This window comes from Anopheles arabiensis, chromosome X, assembly GCF_016920715.1.
Source record: "Anopheles arabiensis isolate DONGOLA chromosome X, AaraD3, whole genome shotgun sequence".
Classification (NCBI taxonomy): Eukaryota; Metazoa; Arthropoda; class Insecta; order Diptera; family Culicidae; genus Anopheles; species Anopheles arabiensis.
In genome coordinates, this window is record NC_053519.1 from 5,121,133 (window position 1) to 5,140,939 (window position 19,807).

A 19,807-nucleotide genomic window follows, 5' to 3' on the forward strand; every position below is an offset into this window, starting at 1 on the left:
TTTTAAAAGGTCCGATTTTCACTGATTTAGTGACTATAACCCTCATAGGAACATGGCTGTTCGTGAAAAAACAGGCACTGTTGTAACATTTCGTCATTTAAAAAAAACATTTCAAAATGAGAAAAGCATTGAATTTTAGTACATTTTTGACATTTCACAGAAGTTTTGTTAAACAAATAATAATATCGTTGTTGTATAGTCATTTACAGCGTAAATTAAAGCATAAGTTTATATTATTACACATTTATCCAAATAATGTGATTAAAATAAAATGATGGAACGACTAGATGATACAAAAAAGTTGGCACCTATCTATATTCAAAGGAATTTTCAAAGGAATAGTGCAAAGAGTCGGAAATCGACTCGTGTTCCACTGATGCTATTATTACATAATAAATTTTTCCCAAATTAATTTAACACATTATTATACAATACTGGGCATTTGGAACTCAGAAGTATGTAAAGTGCACTAATAACTTTTTTTTGTGTTTGTTCTTCACAGCTTGAGAGTGAATGTTCACCAACTTACTTCGAACCTGTTGCTTCCACTGCCAAATAAATTCATTACTAACCTAAAGTGCGTTGTCTAACAGGGTTTTCCAGGAGTTCTCATAGCTGTGGGACACTTTATTGACTCCTTCTTACGTGAAATGAACATAAAGTAATGGGAATTGGACTCTATTGCATCCTTGTTGGACAAATCTAACAGGAATTTCGAAGGAGCCTGTCCAAAAAAGAGACCATAGAGTCCAATTTCCATCTTTTGAAGTTCACTTCCCATAGGAAAGAGTCAAGGAAGTGTCCCACAACTATGAGAACCCCCGGAAAACCCGGTATGCTCTTTTGCATATCTTCAGGCGCGTAGCGAAACCACAAGGTGGAATTGCTTACGTAAGAGGAAAACAGCAGTACAAAAATAATCAACCTACATCTTCAGGCGCTTTGAACAGTCTAAGAATTCTAATACCAACCTTTTCTTTGCGCGGAAGAAACAGGGCGAAGAAAGGAAAAATAATATTGCATAGCTTCAGGCGCTCTGCAGAGAGAAAATGAGTTCTAGTGCTAAAAATAAAGGGTATCAAAAATAATTTAAGCATACATTTAGGCGCTCTCAGCTTCATTGGAAGATAATACAAGCACGGACAAAAGAACGCATCATAAACAATACAAAGGAAAAGGAAACAAAATATATCTCGCAATTAACACTTAACCACCCACACAGCGTTACACCGACGACATTGAAGCGATTGGATCATTTGGCGGTGCGGAGAAAAGCGTGTGATGCCTACCAACACGGAAACCGCAAATAACCGTGCCATATCTTTTGCGTGATAAGTTGGTGTACGAGCATGCCGATCGTGCATGGTTATCGCTTTTGATTTCGAGCGTGACTGTGACGTTCAATTATTCGGAATGAGAAAATGCCCCACCCTCCAACGGGAAACCCATTGCTGGGCTGCAAGTGCGGTGGCATGGCGGTGACGCTGTACATACGCCTTACGGTGTATGCATTCTTCTTGGTAAAGCGTCACACAGGATGGCTTGAATTCTTCGTCACCCGCTGTCACCCCGGTCCCGGAGGAAGCGGGCAAGGAATGTGCCAGATGCCTGGCGGCACCCGGCGTGCAATCTGTTGTGCACCGATGTGGCGCCCCGATTGGCCGGCGGGTTGTAAGACCCGGGAGTGCGCATGTAATTGGCCAAAGCCGTAAAAGCGTTGAGCGTTGGATGTGTTTCTTTCTTTTTCTCGCCCTCCCTCCTCCTCCCCCCACTTTTCTTTAGCCCTTAACGAGTTTGCCTTCTGTAACTGCAAACCTTGCAGCAGCAGCAGCAGCGCAAATCGAGTACTTAAACCTTACCGAGCCGCACAGATAGTTACACCTCCATAAACGAGCTGTTTTATTGCCGGCAGCGATAAGCGCTGGCGAACTGCACCGCGAACTAGCTGCCACCACGGGGGCAACGCTTTTCTTTGCTCCCTTTTGTTGTTGTTCTTGTTGTTGTTGTTTTGTATTCTCTCTATTTGCTCCGTATTATTGTGCTTGTGTTGCCGAGAGCCGAGTTTCCACTCGCAACACAGTCTCAACCCCTTCTTTTCCTTCAGTCCAACCATTTGTGCGCCGAACAATGGTTGGCAAAGTGTATGGGCAGCTCTAAACAAAACGCTCCCTCCTTCCCCGTTCGCCATGGTCCTTCCTCCCGGGCAAGGCCGAGGGAACGAGTGAAGATGAATGAGCAAACATTTATGAAGCATCGAGCTTCATCGAGCCCCTCGGTTTGCGTGTAGCTTTCCCTAAGAAAAAGGGGAGTTTCTAGCAGCACGAAGAAAAGCCACAGCCTCCTTCCCGCACGTACCCCGTGGGCGGGGCGGAGGGGGGTATCTCGGGGCTTTTTGTTAAAACCGTTCGGCCACCGGTCGCTTAAGTGTTTGGGAGCGTTTTACTGCGTTTAGCGCTGCCCCGGAGAGTAAAATGGTGAAAAAGAGAAGGGATGGGAGTGGAGGAAGAAAGGGGGGGGGGTACCGGAGGTCCATCACACATACACACACACAAAAACACACACACACACACACACACACTCTCCGAAACACAAAAAACTCATATCTCACGGTTCAGCTTGCCCGAAATGAAACTTTCATTAATCTTTCTCCATGATCGGTGCTCGAACGAACGGAACATGTGTGAAGGGGGTGGATGTGTGTGTGCCTCAAAACCCGTCAGCTCATCGTCCTGGCGCAATCGGCCACCCGAGACTATCTGTGCCGCAAATCTTCGTTTGTTTCTGGGCCGGCGTTTTTTTTTTTGTTGTGTTGTTCCTACACAAAAAGGCGCCCTTTGTACGGCGCATTGCCTACATTTAGGCGAGCGGTTTTAATAGACTTCAGCCTCTTGCATCGGGGAGAACGGGGGAGAGGGGGGGGGGTGAGAGGGGAAACATTTTTTTGTGGTCATGCTTGGGGTGAGTTTTGCACACACACACACACACTCACACATACTCACACAAATACAGGTAGAATGGTTTCGCACCAAGGTGCGTTGCCGGTACGGTACTCGACTTTTGTCGAGCGGTTTCTCGATTATGGCTTCGGTCGGTGCACACACACACACACACACACACACACACACACACACACACACACACACACACACACACACACAACGAGCTCCAATATGGAGCAGCAACATCTCCAGAGATTAATTTGCAGTTTGATTGTTGACCGAGATGGCTGAGAGGGCCCGAACGAATGCTGCTGCTGCTGCTGCTGATGATGATGATGGTGATGCTTCGGATTGATTACTGCTGCCCAATGGAGCAGTCATGATCGTTTTTGCCTTACTCACAGGCCTATGTGTGTGTTTGTGTTTTTATTATTTTTTTCTACCTGTATGCTCTGCTGCTTTTCGCTCAAATTCTGCTTCCTTTCCCTGCTGCTGCTGCTCTTCTCGGCTGTTAATCTTGTCTGTCCTCCCGAAACCAACGGGAAGTACCAGAAATTTCTGTACCTCTCCCCCCCCACCTCCTCTCATCCACAGTACGAACGAATGGACCAAAATGGCCAAGATAACTTGCCGGCCCCATCATCATGATGCGGGGCCGAACGCAAACGACTCTCCGTTGCCAACTTTGCCGAATGACTTTGCACTGCACAGGAACACAGTGTGTATGTGTGTGTGTGTGTGTGGGCATGTGTGTTTAAGAGTAACTACTTTTGCCGAGATATAGTGTAAACTGTTTTAAAACTTGTAGCCCCTCTGCCGCCACGGTTCACCCGTTGGCACCAGTTTTGCATTCCTTTTCCGTTCAAGCGCCTGGATCGGTGTCATCCATCATGCAAAAGCGAATAAAGTTTTCCATTTCAAGTGTGTGTGTGTGAGAGAGAGAGAGATAGCGAGAGAGAGGGAGAGAAAGAGAGAGAGAGAGCGAGAACGGACTTTTCTTTCCTCATTTCGTGGCCCTTTTGTAAATAGCAATTAACTTTTGTTGCTCTCAGCTTTTTTTCTTCTTTTTGCCACCTTTTTGAGGGGCGCATCATCTCATCCGGATGTGAAATAAATACACACACACATAACGAGAAAATTGTGCGTGTGTGTGTGTGTGTGTATGTGTTGTCCATTATGCAACACCATGCAACATGCGCTGTACAAAAGATAAACTTTAGTATGTTTTTGTGCCGCTGCCTTTGTTCCACTGCACGAGCATTGTTGCAACGCTTCTGTGTGTGTGTGTGTGGGGGGCCATTTTGCCCTTTGAAGTGGTGTCGCCTGCCGCCGGTAAAGGCGGTAATGTACACAATGCTTTTAATTATTACATTTACAACCGAAACCATGCACACACCTCCATCGGCTCTCGTCGTCTCGTCGGCTTTTCTCGCGCCTCGCCCTTCTCATTGCCACACTCGGTTCGCCGAACGCATGATCGGTCGGTTGGTTGATTTTTTTCTCTCTCTTTCCCCCCCAAAGCGCCTCAATGTATGCAAAGCGCAACACATTTGCGAACTTTTAACAGCTTTCTAGTACGCAGCAGCGTGCAGCAACGTTGTGTAGTTTGTGGCGTGCCAAATGGTGTCTCGTTACAGTGTGTGTGTGTGTGTGTGTCGGTGTGAAAACACTGGTTGATCGATGTATGCAGAGCAGGTCCCCTTCTGGCCGTCTGGCTAATAGATTTTGTACCCATACCGATCCATTTGCAATCTTGCCGCTTGCCCGCGCTAGAAAATACTTGTCGTGTCATGCCGTGCCTAGCGTTTCTTTTCTTTTCTTTTTTTTTGCTGGCGAAGAAAAACTTTCGTTCACAGCCCCTCCTCCCCAACCATTCCCCCTCCAAACCCATCGAAAGGCAGTGGCGGGTTGCAGCAGGAAAGGGGAACGGAGCAGTGCGGCAGACGCTCGTACCCAGCTGCTAGCAATAAATGTATCATTTTATCTTGGTAGCGCGAACCCACCGAACTTGCACATTTGCACACAGTGCACAGCATGTGTAGGAGGGAAGAGGGTGAAGGGGGTGGGGGGGGGGGTGGAAGCACTCGTGGCACGTGTACTCACAGCCACCACCGGTGGAATGGGGTGAAAAATTGTTTATCCTCTTCCACTTAAGCAGCTCACCACCAACCGGGTTCGTTTTTTTGCTCTCTCTCTCTCTGTTGCTGTCACCCTGTCTCATTCCTCATCTGCTTCTGCCTCTCTTCCCCTTCTTTTGGTGCCATTTTCTCGGCTAGATTTATCACGAGAAAGTTTCTGTATGAGTGTTGTTTTTTTCTTCTTTTTGTTCTGCTATTATTTGTTGCGCTTGCTTCCTTCGCTTCCGGCGCGCCGTTTCGCGGAAGTCAAACCGTTTTCGGCTCAAATCGAATGTGTGTGTGTGTGTGTGGGCAGGTGGGAAATTTTCCGGGCGCGCACTTTCCACCTACGACTTCCTTTTGCGACAACCAACCTTCCGTTGACTGCCCTCTCCCTTTGACTTCCGGGTGGACGTTCATTTAGCTGTTTGTTTTTGTTGTTATGTTACGCCGACGGCCCACGGTCCCGGTCCTTTTTGCACCATGCTCGAGTTAAGTGTATCGATCTGAGGCTGTAGAAGTAGACAGTGTGTGTGTGCGAGAGAGAGAAAGACTGATGAGAAATGGCAGGCCTCTATATACGAGGTAGAAAGAACAGGAACCAACAACAAAAAACCAAGTGGAAAACTTTAAAACAAAAATTTAATCAAGATCAACAAGCACTAAAGCAGCCAGGAAGCAGGCAGTTTGCGCTTGCTTTATGAAAACTTTGACCCGCTGTTTATGAGCTCCAGTGCTTCACCATGCTCGGCTGAGCAACACCCCTTGCAGGGGGGTTTGGCGCCGTCCACCGGCAGTAGCGATTTTGAGCAGTATTTTGTCAGTGTGTTTTTTTTATCCCCCGTGCAGGATGCGATTTTGTATTGTGATATCGAATTATTGGCACTAAGGCATTCATTTTTGACGTCTAAGACATCAAGTTTTGACAGTACGCATACATTTTTTACTCTGATGCATCTATTCTTGTCCATAGGTCAACAGTTTCCTACTGTTGTAGGAGTTATGATAATGCATTTGAGCAGATTAGATGCAGAACTTTCATTTAACATTACAAAACCACTACAACTAGCGTGTAATTTGATAGCTTTTTTGTGTGTGAAAAAAAAAACGAATGCAATTTCATTAATTCGCAACACATTTTCTAAACAAAACAGTTGACTTACTGATCAAAGATTGATGCATTGCAGACAAAAATTGTGGTGCCTTATAGACAAAACTAGGTGAGTTAAAGCCACAATTTGGCACCCAACAACTGTTAGCATATTACATACCTTCTGGCTGAGACCCGCCAAAACTATAAACGTGTACGTGTTTGGTGCGTGCTTGTTTTCTATATTGTCCAGATGATTTTCAACAATCACATGTACTTACCCAGGCAGGTAAAAGATAAATGCTCTACTGGAAGCAGCAACGGTCAAACTTATTTACAGAATCTATGCTTCAATCATTCAATTTAATAAAGGAAAGAAATTAGGACTGCTTTTAGTACAAGGCTAGGATTTATTACAGCATATGAACCAATTTAGAACAAAAACACGAAATAGGCAGAATGTATTTGACAGAGAATAAACATTGACCATTGATTCCTCGTCAATAAAACATAAAAATGTCTGGCAGCCTTCCAGAAAGCGAGATCACTTTTGGTCCTTCGAACCGGATTCAAAGCAGTGACGTATGGATGCACAGTTCACTTAGCGCCAACAGTGCTTATTTTGATACTAAAAGCACATTAGTTCTTTCACAAAAGCGCCACCCAATGGATAGTGTTTAGTGATGCCTTCATTTAGCAGCAAAAACGTCATTTCAATTTGGTTCAATAAAAACATTTTAAACAAATACCTAAATATGCTACAAAACGTGATCCAACTCATCTCGGCGAAATGGAACAATTTGCCCGGCCAGCAACCCCTGTACCCCCTGTCAGGCCGGAAGTGAGAGGTTTTGCAAATTTTAGGACGAAACCGTTGCGCGAAATTTGACTCCGAACGGTCCCGTGCACCGTCAGCCGCATCACACACACACACACACGCGCACGCTTCACAACGTCAGTGACATCACTCGCTGCGAGATATCGCCTGCGGATCATCAGCTTCTTCGAGGGGCGAACCGAGCCGCGGAGTCGCACAGGAAAAAGGCAACAAAAAAAAACAAGAGCGGCAGAGGGGTAAGGAGAGGGGAAGGAACATACACTTCAAACCGTGCAGTACACCGGCACTAACCGGTTGCCCTTGAGTGCTCGTGTGGAAATGACTTTCGCCAGCACGGGTGTGGCCGCCTTCCGGCTTACGCGTGCGACTTTTCCGTACGACGGAGCGACAACCCTGCCCGGCCCTTTACCACCCTTCATTCAAATGCGGATAGGGGTGAGGGGTGTAGCAAAACTTTTCCTACCTTGCTGTCGGCGTTGAAGTACCATTACCGCGCTTGCAGCGTAGCTTTTTCTGAAGCACATAAACACACCCCACACACAGACACAGACACACCCGAATGCAGCCATCGCGCTCGCACACGGTACAGCGAAGGGCCCCCGGGGCGGCAAACCAAGATGCAACCGACGACGACGACGACGAACACGACGGTGACGACAAAGCGGGTGGAAAAACAGCGAATCCACCGGCACCGGTAATCAAGTTCGCGCAGCCCAGTCGGTGGAGCAGCGGGAGTTGTTCGCGGTGATGTGTACCGTACCGGTGAACATGGGTCCCTGCTGTCGTGCCGCGTGGAATGGGTGGTGGTGGGAAAGGGGATGGAAGGATTTAGGAAGTAGGCCGTGTTTGTGATTTGATGCCACAAAGCCGGTGTTGGCGGTGTTCGCACGGGCGCTTTGCTAAAAGGGTCGATGTGCCGGTGCAGGGTTTCGTTGGAGGGGCTTTGGTAGTTGCCATGCTTGATACTACTAAAGCACGGATAGGGCAAGATTTCAGAGAGTTTCATTCCGAAACATTTGGTGAAATCGAGCGAATTTCAATTTTAAATGAGTCACAAATAAATATTTTTTTTATTTTCCATCACAAAGAAAGTGTCTCAAAAGTTTTTGAAATAGTTAAAAATATACCTGAAGAAGCATCTCCATTATTTGTTTATTATTTGCAACTTTGTCAGATTTCGTAACGTGTTATATTATATTATTACAAAAAAACTTATTTTTCGAGGTATCTTTATAGTTACGGTACGATTCTCAATTGGTTTTTGCGTTAAAACAGGCAATTAAAACTGGTTTTAAAAATTTTACAAAAAAAACACAAATATGTGAAATAGCATTTTACACCTATCAAACTGTTGGATTTTGAGATTGAGGCAGAACACACCTTTGATTAAAAACTGAATAGGTAAACCACACGCTCAAGGTTAGTCATTGAATAATAACGCCCACACATAGGCAACACGTACTACATCTATTTTCCCATTAACCAGAAATCCAATTAACTAAAGTCCTGTTGGAATAGTGTATACTTAAACGAAAATTGTAGAAAAATATTTTCGCGATCCGCAGTTGAGCGGTGTTGGATGGAGAGGGGGGAAGGGGTGGAGAGTTTGGTGGGGAATAAAATTCTACGTTTATATATATCATTGAGATGTTTAAGTTTTTGGTCCATTTTTTGTTTTCCCCATCACCCACTACACCACATGGTGCTTGCGATCGGCGGAAGGACTCATCGTTAAGGACATATTATAAACTTGACCTAGTATCGTATCGTAATCTATAATCTACTTCAATTCCATTCAAATAACTGCCAAAGTTCTGTGTGGGCCAGTTTGAAAAGCTTCGCGGGCCGTATGTTTGACATCTCTGCGCTAGACGGTGTAAATCAGTTACTCAAAGTGAGAAAAAATTGACGATGAGGCACTGAGAACTTGACGAGTTTTGAGTGAGAACTTTAATGAGTGAATAACTTTTATTTCTCAACTCGAGAAAGGCCCACGCGGCTTAAAAAGACTCAGCCAATGTCGCACAGCTCTTCAAAAGGGTTGAAAAAGTAGCGCGCTTTGCCTAACTTTAGGCGTCGCTGAGTTCTGCTGTTGGTCCGCAGTGTATGCAATCGATCGTCGGAAACACACAAAAAACGTTCAAAATAGTTCGAGAGGGGTGAAAATTAGCTTTCTAGCAAAAATAGTAAAACACGAACGGATGACCGGCGGAACTCTCCAGACAGCAGTAGTGCCACCAGGAATCAACCACTCCTAATTGATCCCGAAATGTTCCGCCCGACTCGTCGCAGCCCACCGATGCCTGCCGGGAATTGGAAATCAAAGTGAGCATCGCGTTGCACGCCCAGTTGGCTGTGCCGAAATCCAACAGCAGGGGAGCCCTCCGGGTCGGTCCTTAGCGATCCTGTTTCGCTTCAATTTTCGACGATGGTGTTTCGGAAGGGTAGGGCAAACAAAGAAACAAGGGAAAGTAGTAGCACAGTTTGATGTCGGACGGTGCCGTCACACAACTATCGCGAACCGCTTCGCAACCAGTTGCGCCGGTGTAAGGAGCAAATGAAATTAACTGGCCCGTCCACCTTTGGCCCGGTGCTGTTCTCACCCCCCGTTCCCATTTGAGACGCGTTTCCAGCAGCCTCCTCCTCTTCCCTTGGGCAGTGGCAATGACACCGGTAGTAGATGGGTACAGCAGAAATCAATGAACATGCCCAGCGTTGGCGCACCTCGTGTCTTCAAGTTTCGGGTTTCTGTCGGGCGTGTTTTTTTTTTTGCTGTTTGGTTGCGTTCGACGTACTTTCTTGAGCCATTTTCTCTACACAGTGCCATTGTTGGGGTAGTGGGGGGGTGGGGGAAGGATTTCCCCTGACAGCCTCGAAACACTACCTTTCATCTTGCCAGTGAGAAAAGAACGTAAGACGAGGCGTATAGAAGGACCAAGGGTTTCGTCGATTAACGCTCGGCTGGACGTGCGACGGCGTGGTGACGGCGCGGTGGCAGCCATTAGGCAACACAAGAGCCCGCAATCATCGCCCACGCGCGAGGGGGAGGGAGGGAAGCGGCTTTTGACAGATGACAACGAACGAAAAGAAGCAAGGAAAAAAATCCTTTCCCTCAGCTGCTTGTTCCCGCTGTTTCCCCTTTCGTTGCGGGACCTGTCAGTGCCAAACAAAAGCCGACCGACGGCCAATTTTCCTTTGCTGGGGCGGCGGCGGCGGGAAGCCAGTACAGCGCAGCCCTGTCATCTTGACGGGCCCCGGTCCCCGGTGTGCTTGATGTAAGCGATTACCTTTGTGTGTGTGTGTGTGTGTTGGGTTGGAGGCTGGGCTATGCGGGCCTGCCTCTCGTGCGCTACACTTTTGCTTCTGCTGGTCCCGTTGCGAGAAGGAAACCGGAAGCAGCGACCATTGCAGTGTTCTTCGGTACTAGTTTCAGGTTGAAAGGGGTGGAGAACTGCTGCGGGTTGTGGGAGTTGATTGTGCCGGTTTGCTTTCTTTTTTGTTTGTTGCTTGAAAGCCAGTATTGATTTTGTTTGTCGAAGGAATTTTGCACTCTTTACGCTATTTTTTGACAACAGTCCTGCTGAGTGCTGGAATGTATGTGTTGCGGGTGTTTATTTTGTATGTTATTTGTGTTGGAAAATTAAACCGAAATGTGATGAGAAAACAAAAACATCATAAAGAACAATTTAAAACACCTTAAAGGTGTGTATGGTGTTAGCATTTCTTATCTGATTACGTTTGATAATTCGTTAATCAGACTCATCTTACTACAAGCGTCATCAGACATTGTACCGTTTATGACGTAACATTTATGGTTTCTTGGATCATCTCAAGAACATAACCAGAAAATACAACATGAAGAGCAAAAGAAGGTCTAAGAAAAAGAAGAAAGAAGGTTACTGTCATAATAGTAACAAATAAAAACAGGGGTGAGCGCATTCTAGAGCGAATGGTACATATGAACGAGTTAGTGAGAATAATGCTCTCAAAATGCGACGATATGCCGAGCATTACATTTTAATAGCCAAAAGTAAGTGATTTCAACAAAAAAAAGTTTAATAATAATTGCAGCTCATTTCTGCTAAAAGCAACAGTTTGTTATGCGTGTTGCATAAAAAGCGGCGAAAAAGTGTCTTCAAGTTGCATACTTGCAACCTTGCATACTTGCTGCTTGAAAATTTTCGACAAATGCAAATCGTCATGTTTGTTGTGGTGGAATTACATTTTAAGAAATAAAAATCGCATTGTACTGCTACAGACTGTCTGTTTGTGCTAATAGAGCTACAAAGCATAAGCAATTTCGATACGGTTTAAATGTATGCGCCTGATAGGCAAACATCCCGCACTACCGCACGCGCCTGCAACGGGAATAGCATACCTTTCAGGCGCTTCGCATGTTACATACTTGCAGAAAACTAAAGTGAAGAGAAATGCACTAAGCCAACCTGTTCTCGGTTTACAAGAATTTTAGCCCTTTGCTTTGGTGCATACACACACACACACATGTTGCCTGATGGTCAGTCTACCAAGGCAGCAACTCGCTACCGTGAACAAAATTGCCCTCCATTAAGTGGTGACGGGCGGCTTACGCGCTTACCGTCAACGCAACAGTCAACCCGAAAAACATTGTAAATTCATTCCACATCGCAAGGCACACGTTCAGAGGGAAGCAATAACAAAACAAAAATTTGATCACACACACACACACACACACACACACACACACACAAAGATAAAAGAGCACACTAAAGACGGCACACGATCGGGCCGCAGCGTCGGGGCTTCTGCATTTGAATAATCTGCGAATTTTCTTAATATCAATTCGAGTTCGCTGTGTGCAACCTCGAACAACACCGGGATGGATGGGACCAGGGCAAAGTACATAGGGAGGGATGATGATGAGGATGGAGCCGGGTTCGTGAGGGATGTACGTTTGAGCGCGCGCGCGCCGGTCGTTCAAAAGCCCGGAAGCTGATGCTGATGCTGGCACACATTCTCCGGACGGCTCCACTCATGTCATCGTGTCTCAAGAGTGGGTTGTACGTGTGTGTCGGTGTGCGTGTGTGGGCCTTTCCAGTGGGTCCCACACTCTTCCCCCCCCCAACCCCTTTCCCAGCGCAACTCGTATGTCTCGCGTTATCCTTCCCGAGCCATCATCATTCACGGCACAAAAGACCAACATATCTGCCCCTTATTATTTCGGGTGATTACTTTAGACGCTGCAACCGGTACCAACCATCCCCCCCACCAGTGGATTGTATGTGGTAGGGAGGGTGTGTAGGCCATGTTGCTTTGCGCATCAAATGTTGAGTTGCTTTTGTTTAGGAGCCGCTTTCGCGTCGCTTTTTTGCTCCTCTTTTTGCCTCCGATTTTTCCGGCGGCGGACGGTTTGTGGACCAGCACATTTCACTAAATAAACTTAGACACGTTTTCTACTGTCTCTCTTTGTGTGTGTGTGTGTGCGTGTGTGCGTTTGAGAGGGCGTCTGTCGTGAAGAACCATCCCTTGTCCGCGGGGTGAAAGCACAAAGCAAATGGCTTCAAAATGGAGTGGCAAAAGTCCGGGGCGAAAATGAAAGCGGCGCTCGAACCTTCTGCCTGGCGAGCTTTAAGCCGGCGACAATTATTTCTTCCTTCTCCTTCGACCAAATCCCTCACTCCGCCACGCAATCGGCTGAAGGAGCAAATTTTCGTACAGCTCTCCACTTCGACTTCGACACACACACACATACTTGGGGCAGGATTTGAAAGCATCGTAATGTTGCCGAGCACTGATGGAGCAGTGCACAAAGGAGCGGCAGTACAACAAAAAAACCCTCACTGGCAGCCGGCACTTCTTCTTCTTATTGTACCTTACTTTCTTCTTTGCAAGATGGGGAGGAGGAGGCGGGAAGGAGGCGGGTAAAATGGGCAAACGATGACGCCGAACAGTTCGGGTTCGGGGGATGCTCGTGGGAGTGAAAAAATCAAAACCGCAGTAACGATTGCCGCAGCGGCGTGCGGGCGTTGCGCGTCGTTATCGTACCGGGAAGTGGGGAAATGGGGGGGAGGGTTTTTTGTTCGCCCATTCGACACCGCGGTCGAATGTGACCGAATATTAGCATCGTAATGACGATGATCATTACGCTCGGAATGCGCTCCTGCATCCTCCCAGTGCGAACCGGCATGCCGGAGCTCGACTTGGAGAGTTGTGATACCGCCGAGGATGACTTTTTTTTGTTGTGGGGGGTTTTCTGTTATGCCAGTAGCTTTTGATGTCCTTCTCCTTCTCCTCCTTTTCCTCCTCCTGCATTCCAGTTTTATTAACTGCACAAAATTGACTGTAAGGTGATGCGCGACCGGAATGAAGCTGACTTTTGGGGCTGCTTCCGGGCGGCAGGGCATCAATGCTCGTCGCCAAGATCTGCGATGCCATTGTGAACGAAGATCTCACACACACACACACACACCGTGAGTGATGGGTATAGTCTTGTGCGAGATGCTGTTTGTGTGTGAAGATTTAAGCGCAAATAAAACGAAACTGCACACCTGTGCGTCTTATGACAGCTGTTGGTGTGGCTGGAGTGTTGCCAGCGCATCCATTAGTGGGAGCAAAGAGCCCTCATCAAGATGTTAGGCCTGACAAATAGACAGTAATGGGGACATTGTACAAGGCGGAAGGAGAATATACCTGTAGCTTATACTTTTGAGCGCAGGGTTTCGCAAGGTGGTTTGGACACATTTTTACTTTATTTTTTTTTTTCAAATCGTTCCCGCGATTTATTGAGCGTTTCTCAGAATTGTTGGATCATTTGTGTTGATGTGCAATGGAACGATTCCAATAAACCCGGGGAAACGATACAAAAATCTATACAATACGGTGAATAAATTGGGAGACGAGCCCAGACAATTTCGAGAACCAAACAAAACACAATTTGTCAAGGTTTTTTGGTTGATTCCCGAAATTTTGTGGTTGCTTCCCATAGTTTTTTTTTGGATCGTTCCCACGATTTATTGGGCAGTTCATCGGAATTTTTGGATCATTCGTATTGATGTGCAATAGAACGTTTCCAATAAATCGGGGAAACAATCCAATAATCTATAGGATACGGTGACGCTATAGGAATACCCAAACATTACGGGAACCAACCAATAGATCGTGGGTAGCCCTGTAAATCGTGGGCAAGCCTGTACAATTAACATTCAATGTAAGATGACACCTACTGATGCCTTTTTTGTGTGGATTTAATCCAACAAAGGTCTCTTCTCTTCTCAATACACGACACAATTGTTGGAGCGAATGCCAAGCACTGTTTGAACGGCTTCTGGGAGTTAAGCAGACTATTTCAACGTAATACGTCCGCTAATCCCAGGATGAACAGGATCTAGAAGGATAGGGATACTCCTCTGTCGTGCCATCTCCTAATAAAGCTTCTTGTGTTTCATCTGCTTTTCGTCTAAGACTGCTTCCAGAACAGTTCGAGATGTCAGCTGATACGTAAACTGAGACCCCGAAGGAGGGATCTCTAGCTTCTTAGCAGCTTTTGCGTACAGCAGTGGAGATTTCAGCCATCACAGCCATCACAGTCCTGAATGCCGCCTACAAGATCCTGCCCCAGATCCTGTTCTGCAGACTTGCGCCCCTTAGTACACATTTTGTCAGCAGCTACCAAGCTGGGTTTGCTGGAGGCAAATCCACCACTGACCAAATTTTCATTCTACGGCAGATTCTCCAGAAGTGCCGACAGCGCACTTCAAGGCAGCCTGCGACACCATATACCGGAATGAGCTATGGAACATCATGCAGCGGTACCACTTTCCTGCCAAGTTGATCCGGCTGGTAGAAGCCACCATTAACGGGGTGCAGTGCAAGGTGAGAGTCTCAAACTTAATGTCCTAATCGTTCAAATATCACAGGGGTCTGAGATAAGGTGATCCTGTCTGCTCTTCAACATCGTGTTGGAAGGTGTCATTCGAGGCGCGGGTCTAGACAACGACATCCGTGGCACGATCCTCTACTGCTCTCCAATTTCTTGGCTTCGCGGATGACATCGACATCATCGGCAGGACAACAGCGAAGGTGTGTGAGACGTACCCGACGTAAAGGAGTTTTGCTATCTCGGGACGGTTGTAGCTTCGGACTCCGACATCAGCAGCGAAATCCGGAGACGCATTGTGCAGGGGAATCGTGCATACTCTGGGCTTCACCGACTGCTGAGATCCCACACGAAATGTGAGATATATATCGCACATTGATTCGCCGGGTGGTCCTCTACGGACACGAATCCTGGAACATCCGAGCGGAGGATGCAAACGCTCTGGGCGTGTTTGAGCGATCGGACCGGAACATCTTTGGCGGTGTGTTCGAGCATGGAGCGTGGAGGAGAAGGATGTACCATGAGCTTGCTAAGGCTGGCAGGATACGATGGCTGGGGCATGTCATGAGGATGCCGGACTCATGCCCCACCAAGAAGGTGTACGACAGCGATCCCCAGTTCGGCATAAGGCGCAGGGGAGCACGGCGAACTCGATGGCTGGACCAGGTGAAGTGAGACCTGACGGAGATTGGGTGTCTGCATGGATGGGTGGCTGCAGCCAGGGACCGAGCATCATGGAGAGTGATTGTTGACCGGGCCATGTCACACCGACGTGCTCTATCGTGAGCCGGACAACAAGGGAGAGAGAGACAGACAGTGAAGATTTCAAGTAGAGTTTTAAAGTATATTCGTATATCTAGAACTTAGTCATCCCACTATCATGCTGCGTTGAGCACATGTTCGTTAGCTCCTATATGACCCTGAATATAGATATCGGTGGACCTTAGGCTATTGTATAGGTAATAGAACAACTCTAGCGCGTTAGTTTATTAGTAACTAAGAGTCTGAAGTTTGGTACCTTCTTAGATCTTTGCAAGATCTTTGGATCATCTTAGCCTATGTCGTCTACATATTGAGAGATACAAAAACATTGTGCCTCCAACAGCTCCAACCTGCTGCTATGCATTCAATACAGACCCAGTAATTCTCTTCCAGTTGGAAGTTAGTATCAAACACCGCTAGGACCAATGCACTTTAGTTGTGACTTAGCAAACGACTGCTTGGCCTTGGTCAACAGGCATATATGAAACATGCAAAAACATGAAACCAAAAACAAAAGACCCAGCAAGAAATGAGCGCTAGGTTAGGTAACTGTAGCGCCAACTTCGTGGTCTTTTGGTACGTCATCACAACAATTGATTGTTTATGTCCATGGTTTTAAGTTTGTGTAGAGTGGTGAATGACCGTACTCAGCAAACACACACACACACTGTCGCCAAACAAGAACAGTAACGAAGTTTACCAAACAGAGCGCGCCGACGAAAACGAAAACTGTCCCCAAACAAACCAACGCACCTTCCAACATACAAAAATGCTGATGACGTATATTGCTTTGTCAAACTGCCGTTTCATTGTTATGGTCGCACGATGCGTTTGAATTCGAAACAGAATCATTCTTGTCGACAAAGCTTTAGCACCAAAGCTCAAGCACACACCGTTAAGCTCTCCAATTGGATTTACGCTTTGAAAGCTTTCGTGAGAGCTTCCACGAAAAAGCGCTCCGTTGTCGTTCGAAGTGTTGCGCGAGTGACGTTAAAGCGCAGCGATAGCAATCCATCTTTCGCGTTGTCAATTGCCCCATCGGACAAATTTTAATGAAAGCAAATCAAATTAAAGGTTTTTTTAATAAACGCCCGTTACCAATAACGAAAGCTATTAGTGCAATGTTTGGCCACGTGCTGGGGCGTGTGGGCGGATGGCAGATTTTACGACTCTGTGCGGACCCCCGGAGACTCCCGCAGCAAAGCTCAACGGTCCGATGGCTGTGCGGTGACGTACCGGTCTCAAGGCGAACGAGCCGTTTTTTTCTTCTCTCACCTGTTTTGTTTGTATTGCGTTGTGTGTGTGTGTGTGTGTGCGACGATTGGTGCAAACGCCCAGCATGATTAGCGATGCACCGCGTGCGCCTTATTTCGACGCGGGTGGTAATTTGCGATTGTGCTTTTTGTGTCTTCCTTTTGGGGTGTTGGGTGTTTTTTTTTGTGCGCGCTCCCGTGGTGTCAAGATGTCTCCCAATCCCCGTGGCATCCTTGCTTCGCACACACTTCCGGCCGGCGCTGAGAGCCCACCGGGCGTGAAGTGGGTGTCCCCAAGCACCCTTAACCGCGTGCAAAGAAGCTCTGGCCTAATCGGCCTGTAGGGCTCTTTTTGTTTCGTTGTGTGTGTTTATTTGAACGTTTACATTGGACACTCCCCACCGACGAACGACGTCAAACACCGCACGTTTGGCGCATTTCTTTCGCCGCTTCCCGGCTCACGCCGCCAAACTTGTCGGACTTGGTTCTGTTTCGCTTCCTAATCGGCCCCGTCGCCTTGCTGCGCGCTGAATTTATAAATGCGCCCGTTGGGCGATTCGGGAGGCGCTGCGGGAACCAAAGGGTAGGTGTGTGTGTGTGTGGTGCTATCGATCAATGCAAAGATAATAACAATATTATGTGCATAAACACAAATCACATTCCGCGTGTCACACAGCACACTGGACGGGTTTTGATGAGGGTGGACGAGCAGCACAAAGAGGGCAAAGAAGGGCAGAAGAGGGGGGGGGGGGGGAGAGTAGGGACGAAGGGGCAGGAAAGCAAAGCAAAACATCTTAACTGGCGTGCGTGATGACGCTCGTTTCGACAAGAAGAAGCGCTCACGGTGGGTCACGGGACGGTCATAAAAATGGAAATGCAAATTAGAACGATTACGCCGCCACACAAAGCGCGCAAGAGAGAGGGAGAGAGTGGCGAAAGATTGATTGACCGGTACAAAGTTCTGTTGCGATGAAAATTATCTTTTTGTTTGTGTTTTACCAACAATCAGTTTCTATTGAAGTAAGATAAGAGTTATTTTAAAGCGTAAAAGTTCACAAACTTCACTTTGTTGAGTTTAATACAACTCACAAATGAACTCGGGAATGAATTGTGTGGAGATAACATCGGCAACAATAGTAGCAATAAAGGCATCGTTTGAATAAGAGCTATCGTAACATTGGTCCTTCGAGCCGGATTTATTCGTCTTAGTAGCAATAAAGGTATCATTTGAATAAGAGCTATCGTAACAATTGCATTTAAATTAATAACATCATCTCGTATTTTGTCTTATCACAACACATTCATTAACAAGGGTTCCGAACGTTTGGAAACCGGTAACTGTGGATACCTTTAAATACAATTTTGTAGTATAATAGTTCATGAAAAATGCTCATTTGGTATCACTTTTCTCTGTTCAAAAGAAAATTATTACATTTTTTTAGAAAAAATATGTATCACGTTTCAATAAAAGAAAACTTCAAATAAATAAAGTATGTAAAACAATAAACTTATTTTTCTAAAATAAATCTTCTTTTATTTAACATAAAACAAAATTATCAGATTCATCCATGAAGGACATATTTACTAATGTATTAAATATGTTGTAGCATTTATCTGTAAAAAACCCGATTATCCTATATCACAAAATACATAAAAAAATAAACAAAATTGAAAATTTCCATTAGTTCAATTAAAAATAAATAAGAGTTATGCCTTTATTTTTGTGCTAAATTTTATCATTTAGTGCAACAAAAGTTGTTGAAGTTTTTATATGAAAAAGTTTTACTTCCCATACAAAATATATGACATACCCGGGCGTAGCAAGAAGAGGAATCTAAAAAATAAAATTATTAGTAATTTTTGAATAATAAATTAATGATGTACTCTAAATGAAAATCGAGCTTACTTCAAATAATTGTGAAAATAATTTGCTATCATTTATAGTAATAATTGACTGCAGTATTATTATTGGTCGATAATCCAAGGCAGACCTAAAAAGGTTGAATGCTTTGATGCTCCGAGACCATGACCGAGATTTTTTCCCATCAAATCAGATCAATTCCCATAGGGACTCTCTAAATTGTCATCTTGAAAGAGGCTGATTAGACCCTTTTCTTTTCATATGTTTGGCCCATAATCATAATCGACTCGGTCTGTACGAGATTTGATTCCGTGACGGATATATGATGCTTGGTTTCTGAACCTATGCTCTTCACGGCTGTACCACCGGAAAGCGTCACTTACTTTCCCATGCTGTGGGCAAAACATCTGTTATAGAGAAAGCATGCCCGCATTAACCAGAAAGAAAGCGACACTTATGTGTCACTAGCTGCATTTTTAATATTAATCAACTTGAATTTCATATTTCTGTTTCTGAATTTTATGCATGATGGTCGCCGCTGGTATGATCGAATTAATTAGAAATTTTAATTTAACCATGCTGTGTGTGATGTAACTTTGGCTTTCACAAAATCCGTTCATTAATATTAGAAGAGGCTGTGACCCCACCATGTCGTGCTTCATCCCTGCCCCAATGCTCCATCTAATCTAGTTATGAAAACTGTATTCCTTCTCACCTAGATTGTCGATCGTAAACTGGGAGTTTTAATCGTTTTTTTAGAGGCTAAGCTATGCATACGACTTCACATCAATTCAGATAACAACAAAACAAAACAAAACAAAACAAAAACACACCTTCATTACGAGCTGCATGCGATCGGCGTTTGGAAATCGTCTCCGAAGGTGAAGGTAAGCCGCCGGGTTTGTCACCTGTAGATGCAAAAAAAGAAGGAAAAAGTGACAGCCCTTCCGAGCCGACGATAATATTGGTCCATAATAAATCACACCCCGCCAAGGCCATCACGCGAACACGCTTGCTTAACTCAATTGGTGGAAGTTTCAATTTCAGATAAGCCCAAATTCCCAAACCGATCGGATGGGATTGGGCGAGCCC